A 10978-nucleotide genomic window follows, 5' to 3' on the forward strand; every position below is an offset into this window, starting at 1 on the left:
AGCAACAGATTGAAGTACAAAGTCTTACTTAATAGCGTATAGAGCATGATTATGTTGAGCAGGAAGTGGGTGTTTATGTGTTGTATATTGAATAATTGAGTTTATTTCTCTGAATGGGCATAGATAGTGCTCATTTACATGTGGAGGAGGAAAAACTGTTTCATAAAAAAGGGGGGGGGGTCTTTGAAAAGTCACATCTCGCAGACAGTGGCTCATCAGTTATCATGTGAAAAGCTTGTAACTCCATGGGGGATTTCACAAATTATTACAAAGTATTTTAGACTGGTCTATAAAAACAAAAAGCATCCAGTGAGCAGCAGTTCTGTGGATAGAAACGTCTCGTTGATGAGGGAGGTCAGACGGTAATGGTCAGACTGGCTGGAGCTGACAGAAAGACTATGGTAACTCAGATAAGCCTTCTCTACAACTGTGGTGAGCAGAAAAGCATCTGAGATTGAACAACACATCCAACCTTGAGGCAAATGAGCTACAACAGCAGAAGACCATGTCGGCTTCCACTCCTGTCAGCAAAGAACAAAAATACAACAAAACTGGACAGTTGAAGACTGTAAAAACATAGCCTTGTCTGATAAATCTGACGAAGACAGATAGACAGAAGAAAATTGGAGAAAGTGGGAGGGCGACAGTATCGTTGGGTCCCCTCCTGCTCTCTGTAATCACCCATGCCGTCTTTCAATGTGGCCAAATTCACGATATATAGATTTTATAGTTCTTCTCCTTTACATATTTGTATATTTCTGTTGGTAGATGTCCCAGTGCAAAATGTGCTCATTAATAGGCTACTGTGTTTACCAGCAGTCATTACCAAGCTGGTGTGCTGTAGAAAAGAAAAAAATATTCTATTATCACTACATAATATATCGTCTGACAAAATGAACAAAAAATGCAGGGTAATGACCGCAGCTGTGCTGTGAGAGCGGCTAATTAACATTTAAAATGAGTGAACATTAGAGGAGTTGGAATATTCAAGTACAACCACAAAGTGACTTAACAAACTGAAAATTTGTATTTAGTATGCTGTGAAAATATTGGAGAAAAAAAACTAACTAAACTTAACTATATTAGACATATGGCTGTTGAAGACCAGACTCTGCTACCCTAAGGTTAACTCATAACTAAGACAGATGTTTCCATGGTAACAGCCATTGACACCTGCTGACCAATGGCAATGATAAATGACAAAAAAAAGGAAAACACTGCTCATGGTTGGCTGACAATGTGGAGGGAGTAATGAGGAAGGAATGAGTTTGTAAAGGCCACATTAGCCCATTGGAAATCTACAGCAGTGAGGACATTGGCAGTTGTATCTGTTTGGGCAAGAAAACTATCCTGACTGCACTGAGCTTATTATTATGCTATTATTTACACTTTTACAATTTCAGTGTTTCAACCCAAGATTGTTTTTCAGCAGCGGTGGGGTTGGTGGTGATGGTGGGCGGGCGGATGGGGGATGCTATTTGTTTAACTACTGGGGCACAGCTATGATGCGAGTCAATTATAACTGACCACATGATCAAATATTTGACTGACTATGAATAGTTTCATCTTGTTGACAATATTACAAGCTAACTTAAATTTCCAGCAGGCACTATGGATGAAGCCCAAGCTGTACAAGTTTAATAGGCTGGCTTTGTGATATTTCTTTGGAAATGCATAATGAAAAAAATTTAAAAAAAACATGAGAAGAGCGAATGATGAATGAGAGGATGTTTTTCTGCCTTTTCATCTTTACTAGTTAACTATAGCTAGGTAGAAAAAAATAATTTAAATCATTGCCACAAACAGGCACCGGCAGCTGCTGGCAACTTTAAAAAAAAAAAAAAAACTGTTACCCAGAATTCATGGCAAATTCTCTTAATAATAGTCGCTTCTCACAGAGGCCACAACCCACTGAACTCTGAGCCTGATAGGCCTGTTTAGTAATCCGTTCATGCCTTTGGCCTCTGCAATTCACTAAAGAACCTGCTCTAGTGCACGAAAAGTCATTTATTACTCAGGCTCTTGCTCTTCATTCTTATTAAGTGTAAAATCATTTTTAATGACCTGCGTGTACTACATTTTGACTGCTTTTTGAGTGGATTTTCAAACTGTAATGACTGGCTTTAAATGAAGTGCTTAGTTGAAAGTTTGTCATGATGGTAGGACAGAAATATCCCTTCCTAAAATCCTCTGACGTGGAAGCGCTTTGAAACTCGGCCCTAATAGGAAACATCAACCTCTAACACAGCAGGCAAATGAATTCCAAACAAGGCGAACAAATCAATTAAATGTTTTTGTCCAACACTGACATTGCTGGGTGCTCTAATCTGTTTGCTGTGATCCAGGAACTGGAGGCTGGTATGGCTGCAGGAGACAATTGTTAGCCGAATGGAAAGATTGTGTCCTAATGTGATTATTCCTCTAAGGCTGGACCAGCATTGTACAGTCTGACAGTCTGTGTGAACGCTGAGCTAAGTATGTCTAGCTGCATGTGAAGGAGGGTCGGGAGTGTGATCTCATCATCACAGGTCTTAAGCCTGAAAATGTGGCGCTTCATTAAGCCTAATTAATCAAAATATGAAAAATGTGAACACAACCTACACAACTGTTTCCAAACCTGTAAGATAATACTTTGTATAATAGCTGTATATTGGCACAGGTCAGGTAGCAGAATTGTACCACAGTAGTAATATTTTTCTCTGGCCTGGATACTTGCGGAGTAAATTATGACACATGCTACAATGTATTTTACTTTTACAGGCAACACAGTGGTGTCATTGAAATACATGTTTTATTTGCTGCAGGGCCTCACCATTGTGTTTGCTGCACCTTTTTTGTGTAATCCGTCCACAAAATAATTATCCATTACTCTCGCTAATCTCCTCCTTCCATATTAAACAATTACTTCAATTCCTGTTGTCAGCAGAGTAATTGACACTAATTGTCGAGTAAAAACCTTTGCTCCTCATCTGGAGCAGCCTGCAGCTGCACACCGCATGCTCGAAGACAAAAGACCATCAATGGCTGGAAACTAGGAGGGAACATGCATGAAATATGTTGTTAGAGTGTTTTGACCTTCACTCCTGTTGGATGTAAATTAAATTAGTGGCCAAGCTTTAGTGAGCACTGGCATCTTGCCAGCACTTTGTGGAATCTCTCCTGGAGGCTTTTAGCATGCACATGTTTTTCTGCTCACAATCCATCACTGCAGCCCATCAAACGGGCATCGCAAGTAAATGAGGTGTAGCCCCTTGTGGAAATTAAAAAAAAAAAAGGAATATCAGGAGCACAATGTAATCTGTTGCATTTCATCTTTCTCACTGTAAACATTTGATTAACTAACATTAGATTTAAGTTCCTCAGAGTAAGCTTTCCCCAGAGAACATGGGGTTACTGAATAACATCACAAACAATTGTTTCACTTTGCAGCACAGGGATGATGTAGCTGTCCCATTTCATTTTACTCCAGACTCTCCCACGCTGGAATTGCACCGCCAAAACAATAATCTGCAGCACTGTGAAAATGCAACCCACTTGACAAACACAGCGTTGATATTGGATGACCCTGTAAACCCTGGGATTATGTTTAGTGACTAGATTTTTGAATGTTCACTGCCAATGTTTTTCAGTCGACCTTTTTTGTAATATCCCCATACTCTAGCAGCTACAGTGAAGTTAAACCAACATAGTGAAGGAAAAAGATCCCAATAGTGAGTTTGATACCTAAACTCAGGCTATCTGCCAACAGCAATTCCTAATCCAGCACCAAGCTATCCTCCTCCCAAATTTAATATCTGTACACCACACTGAGTGGCATTCATTGGGAAGATAACATCAGGCCAAGCACTGCCATGAGACAATAAAACTAAGTTTACAACCAGCTGTGACTTAATAAATGTAACTTAGCAGAAACTGAATTTTACAATGATTGTGGGTTGGCCTTATCTGGCTGATGATCAGTCCACTTAAAAAGATCAGTATCAGGCCAGGTGCTCATCTGGGGGATTTTATTTGTCCATATAGTTGAGGATGAGACCTGAACTCAGACCTCTGGTGTCCACGGCAAAGGCATTATTCATCACCTCCGACCATCACCACTGATGGTTGATGCAAGAAATGTACCTGGTATTGTGATCACAAATAAATTGGGAAATATTTAAAATGTGCTCAACCGTCTGTGCTTTAAAAATTGGGCCATACGTTCTTGATTTAGACAGTAAAATTTGCAGATAAAGATTTGCATGACCTCAAAGGCAATACGCCTCCAGTGTAACATAACTAACAGGCTGCAAATTATACCAATAAAATATCAATATTCTGCCACTAGCATTCTCAGTATGTTAGCATGCAGTTAATAGCATTTAACTCAAATGTAACTTAACAGAGCCACAAGTTAACTTTACTTACTCTTGTTAAATTATTGTTTTAACATACATTATACATTATTATTCTTTCCCAAAATGTCAGACTATGGACTTCTTCCACCAAACCTTCAATTAGTGACGAGTAAACATATTGCATCTGATAATGCTGCACATGTAACACGGTTCAGTACTCTTGCCACAGCTTCGCCTCATATAGAAATTGATAATTAATGTTTTTGCGGAAAGTTCAGAGTTCACGCTCTCACACCATGTGACGTGATACACTTTGACAGACTCATTACCGCAGACTTGAAATTGGCTATGTTATGAAAAGTCACAGAGGTCTGCTCTGAGTAATTCGCAGTTCAGCACCAACACAGTCCTTCACCACATGCTCACTACTACAGATGTGATGTTCATTTAAACAGCCAACACGAATACAGTTCAGTTGTTTTTCTTTTGAAATGAATAAGAATTAGCTTTTTTTAAATCCAGATTAATGAGCTCATTAGTTCACTCAAAACAAGTGGTGCATCTTAACTGAATGGAAAAAAGGCAAGCTCATGCATTTCAATTACTCATTATTTTCACCCTATTATAGACTCAGTGCTTTCATAGACATGACCAGCATCGATAACTTTTTTCGTTATAAGCGAGTCCTGCGATGACAGTTATGATTTTCTTTACGATAAAATCAGTACAGGAAATAAGAGCTTAGTTTAACTGTAAACCTCTTGACCATTACCATCCCTTTGACTGATTTTATTACCGCAAACATCTAAAATCTTTTCAAACTCCCCATTCTTGCTATTAAAAGTTCATCCATCCTTCCCATCCATCCAACAATAGATTACAATAATGACTATTTTGCATGGTTAGAAAAACTTTCAACATCGACAGAAACATTTTCATATTGAGCTGGTGGTTGGTCAGTTGGTCCACCACTTCGGTCCAAACTGAAATAACTCACACTTATCTAATGGGGTGCTGTGAAATTTATAGAGCCATTCATGGTCCTCAGAGGATAAATTATGATTATTATTATTGTTTTTAGTGAAATGTCGGGTGTTTTATTAACGTACACTACACTACAAGTCAAGGCGACTGAACGCTGCCTATAAAGCTACAGCACATCCTGAGGTGGGACACAAAAACCTATTGCACTAACACCCACACATTAAGGGGGAGATCATCTGATTCAGCATAAAAACAATGTTAAAAAAAGAGGATCCCATTAGTGTCCTTATTGTGTCATCAGCTGAATGAAACTTACACAACATATTTTCAAGTATTTTCCTTAAGCTGAACTGGCTATTGGTTAGCTCCCATGGGGGAGTTAAACAATAGGCTTGATATATGCAGGCTTCATGTACAACTTTCTTAGTGTGGCTCCCCAGAGAGAGAGAGAGAGAGAGAGAGCACCTCAGGGTACAAGACAAGCACAACTTTCATTACTCGGTTTCCTATGTCTCTCTTTTCAGTCGCTCGATACAAAGCTGTCAACACTGAGTTTGTGTGTGAGAAAGGACTCAGAGTGGAGTCCAGGTTTTTAAGGCCTGTGTCAACTCCAAGTAGAACGCCATGTTCTGCTTATGACGTATTTCTCTGTTCCTCTTAGCCTCTTCTCTCTAAATGTTGTAGGGATTTCTGCGCGGTATTTCAGTGCTCCATCCAAAAACTTACATTTACACATGTGCAGAATCAGGATCAAGTAGGCTATTTATTGCATCTTAAATAATCTTTAATAGGCATCACTAAGGCAGTGTAACGCCCTTATCTGAGGCTTATGTTGCACTAAAACTAAAACTTATTCAACATCAGGTAACACAAAGTGGATACCTTAAAGGAAATGTTCAACATTCTGTTGAACATAAAACTAAAACTTTGGTTTTATTTATTTTCTGAGTCAGTGAAATGTGTTTCACTGCAGTTCCTTGCTGCATATGAGCCACAGTGAGGTCTAATAAGAATGTTTGAAGCTTTACTTAAACCATTACAAGACTAATATCAGTGTTTTATGCTAGTACCAAAGTTTAGAACTTTATTAAAGTGAAACAGCCTATTCATTATGGTCAGACAAAGGTCTTACACAAGGCTCTGTGTCCTGTATGAAAGCATTTATACGATTGGTTTGTTTTTCCTCTAGCATTGGCCAGTTTGGCTGTTCACAGTTAAAAGAGGAACAAAAGCTCCACTGTTTGTATTGTTTTTATCTCCCTCTCAATGACATCCTCGTGTAGAGGGGCAGATCAAATGCTAAATTCCTTGTGCACTCCATGAGATTAGAAGATGCATTGATCTGAATTCTGTTTCACCTAACCAGATGACGAGACCCCTGGCCCCGCTTGGGGCAGTAAGTTTGTGTTCTTTCTAAGATTAATCGAGTGTATTGGCTTTTCCATTTTTCTTCATTTTCTGTTCATTCCTTTTTAAACCATACATGTCAAGCTCAGTTACAGTCAGCCACAATGAGAAAATGAAGTACAAAGTTGGAAACCTTTCAATTTAGTATGACTATAGTGGTATATATTAAAGCTAACTGACAAACAAAGACTCCCATTTCATTCATGTACTACAGAGCATAGAGGGCAGTGATGAAATGGTTTATCACAAGTAATGCCCCCCTAGTTATATGAACCAAGTGAATTTGGTTTATTAAGTCATCTGAGTGACATACTGAAAAATGAAGTACAAGGTTTCTTCTCATACTGGACACGCTTTCTAACTGTTCTTTTTGGAACAGTTGTGTGACTGTGTGACTGTGATCCTGTTTTTATTTGTATAGTCTCATTAGTTCTGCAGGAAAGTGAAAGTCAAGAATCATCTCTGATTTGCAGAGTGAAATTGACACAAGCACTTGCCTGCGGCAGTATGTCTGCCATATGAAGAGACAAATAGGCATTTGGTTACAGTGTTGTATAACTGTATACTTTCATCTTAAACTCTCCCTATTGTACTACTTATTACTTTGACCCTGGAAAGCAAAAAGGGAGGAAGAAAATATGATGACCGGGAGCGAAAGCTCTGGAAGAATAAGGTTGGGCCTTTGTTGGTAGCATATGAAGACAGCAACCTTGAAGGCTAAATGTTATTGAATGGTATAAGTGGGACATGAGCAGCAAGTGAGTAATGGTTCTCTCAGTGTGCCTCCTGGGACTTGGATCCTCCGTAATGTCAAGTTAATGAGCGATTGACGGCTCACTATAATATGAAGGTTTGCTCAGAATTTGTCATTCTATGGACTCGGGTCACATGCCTTGACTGTAATGCATGTGTTTGAAATGCTCTGTATTTTGCTTCTTTATAGATGGTTTTCCTTAGCTGAAGTGTATTGATTTTGTGTTATAAAGTGCTATCATATTCAGCAGAAAAATGTTGCTGTGTGATTTGAAGTCAAGAAAATCTGCATTTGTTGTCCTCAAGGAATCATAAGGACTTCATCATACAGTGACGCGCTCCTCTCATAGAGATGTGTATGGATGGCAGTCGTATAAGCTGCTCCGTAGCCAGTGACCATAATAGCCTGAAGGTCTTGTGGCAAGGGAGTCATACGTACCTTTTGTACTATGTAGTTTTTGATTTTCTACTCTTTATATACCATTGTTCCTTGCAAGAAAGTAAACAATAGGCATGAAGTTACATAGCATTTTATCAATTCAAATATATTAAATCCTTTTTGAATCCCATATTGAATCAAATGTCAGACTTTGTGACTGCTTGGCCCTCTTTAAAAGAGTGGCCACTCTGTTTGTCACATGCAGTCCACTGGTGGTTGTACAGTGGTATTACAGACTGATATGTCTTTTCAGCCATAAACAGTCTTGAATACTGCCTGCGGACCAGCTTCAGGGAGCACAGTAACCAGAAAAGAGAGACTTTTCCTTTTAGCCACTACGGAAATAATGGTTATTTGCCACACATGATTTGATCTGACACCTATGATGTCTGCCCTTTTAACCAGTAACAGATGGGTAAAAATGAGGAGCTACCACCAATGTTTTCCATTGCCTTTTGCTAATAAAAAAGAATGAGAAGAGATAAACAGTTTCATAAGAGATTCATTAGCACTGAAGCTTAACAAACGTGGGTTCAGGAGTTAATCGAGTTTTGAGATTTTGAAGTTATGGTGACCTAGGAGAAGCTGACTTTATCTGTGCTAGGTGCTGGCAGCAGGTGACAGACAAAAACGCATACACAGCCCAGAAAACCTTGACCATCACTCATGGTTAGAATCACAGCTTGAACCCCGTCCATCATCCCCATTTTTGTGTGTTGCCCCCCCCTCTTGCCTTATTTCTGTTGGCTGTTCATTTATAAGTTCTTCAAAACCATAGTATTACTGCAGGCTTTTTCTTGTCTGTATAGGAAGAAAAGCAGTACAGGGGGAAAAAGTGAACTAACCTTTGTTCAGCAGAATTAAAGGTGAATATTCATTGCTGCACCTTCGAGTGCTGGTTGTTGTCAACTGATAACCTTAAAAGTATTCAAATGACTTTAAGTGCAGAAAAAGCAAATTGCAGCTTTTTGGTTTACGCTGCCTTGATCCATCTGCAGCCCTCCAATACCAATGCGCTCACACACACACACACGCATACACACACACACACACACACACACACACACACACACACACACACATATACTCTACTTCTCTCTCTGCTGCTCTCATCTTTCTTTGTGGTGTAAAGGAGCACTACATTTATAGTATAGTGCAGGTGAATTTAACTGAGCTTAGTTGTACAGGGATACAGATTTTTTCACTAAGTATAAACCCAAAGATGAGAATATAGTAGTAAAGGCATGTTGATATTTTGAAAGAAGTTCTAGAAGACGTTTCGGAGTTAATGCAAAACACTGAGTTGTGATTTGCAAATGCACAAGTTTTGAAAGCAAGTAAGGGTGAAAGTGCAAGTGTAATACAGTAGATTCTTTGAGTCTGCAAGGATTGTGTAATATCAGCAACCGGCTTTCTTTGCCCACAATATTCAGTACTGAAACGTCTCAATTTTGGCAGTTTTTTATACGCTGTCTATAATCATTTAGTGAGGGTAAAGATAAATGCTTTGGATTTAACCTGACACTTAATTGCCATCCTTTTAATCTCCACCCTCAAAGTGCAGGCAGATTAGCTCCTGCTGCTGTAGTTATTTACTTATCTAAATTATTTTAAATGGATCTAAAAGATAAAAAACATACTGTATGTCTCTAACAGCCATACACAGACTTGTTCTTTTGAAGTCTGTTGAAAATAGTAATATTGGTAGAGGTAATCTTCTCTCCAACTCACAATCTTTCAAAACATCTCAACCTCATAAATATAATCAGGATTTTACTTTCATAATAAAAATGTAAAAACTTTGTTTATGTTTGGTTTATTATATAGTATTATAGATGGTTGTTATATTCATGGAAATATGCAAAGAGAAATCTAGGGAACTATAGAAAAAAGCCCTAGTGTTTCAGGGCACAATCGGTCCATTCTGCAGACGTGAAAGACAGTGAAAGGTTAAACACACACTTTATATGAGTATTTAAAGGCAGTCTTTGTTACATTAGATGATACAGCTTCAGGTTGTACGACAGTGTAGAATGTAACATTCTGATCTACTACACATGACATTAAAGGAGTTGTGTCATTTTGATCTGGAGTGAATTATCTCAACAAATATTGGGCAGCAAATAATACACCCTTTAGCCTCAGCTTTGTGGTTACTAATAATAACTAGAAAATTCCAGGGAAATTTTGAGTGCCACGGGGGCTACTGCCGGGATGAGTACATGATTTATTTCCAGTGTTCAAAAGTCACCCTGATCATATTCTGGTTTTGAGAAATGTCTTGATATAAAAGACTCTGATATAAAACAATGTCACATTCCTCCATCATGTATTATGTGGGAAATATCTCATATTCTGTCTTGTTTTTTTTAATAAAACAAGAGGCAACATGTCTTCAAACTGGCATTTAAAGGGTTAAAATCCTGAAAACTAATAATCATTTGGTAGGTTTGAGCAGAACTGAAGTGGTTTAAGAGATTTATGCAAAAAAAGCAGAAAAAAATATTGATATATGATGATTTTATAGCCTTTTCTTTGTGTGTCCTTTTTTGGATGCGAGGAACCCCAGAGGGTACAAAATGTGTTACCAGTGTATAATAGACCTGTAACAGTAACTGACATTAGATTTTAAAAATATGTCAAAAAAGACACTTTCTTGCAGAAATCCATACCTTCAGCTGTAACACAGCCAAAATGATCAGCAAATCAAAAAAGAAAAGTGAAGAAAATGTCCAAAAAAGGACAGAGGGACCCCTGAGGGTTAATAAATCCCATGAATCGCTATCTTAATTACCACTATTATGTTTTTTTCTGTGCTAAATTTAACATTACTGGGGAGGAGAGCAACGCAACTAGAAGTGACAGCAAGAGAGGGCTAGTAGCTTCTCCTCGTCTCTGTCTCAGCGGAGACCGTCACAACTTCATTCACTCTTTTAACAAAACAAAAAAAAAAGCTACGAAGGAAGCAGTAAATGGACTTACATATTTAAGACCTAACTAAATGTCATTTAAGACCTAACATGCGGCTAATGTAAAGCTAGCAGAGCTTGGAGAGTTG

This window comes from Seriola lalandi, unplaced genomic scaffold (genome assembly GCF_002814215.2).
Source record: "Seriola lalandi dorsalis isolate HSWRI2012SDOR001 ecotype SW California unplaced genomic scaffold, Sedor1 jcf7180002054767, whole genome shotgun sequence".
Classification (NCBI taxonomy): Eukaryota; Metazoa; Chordata; class Actinopteri; order Carangiformes; family Carangidae; genus Seriola; species Seriola lalandi.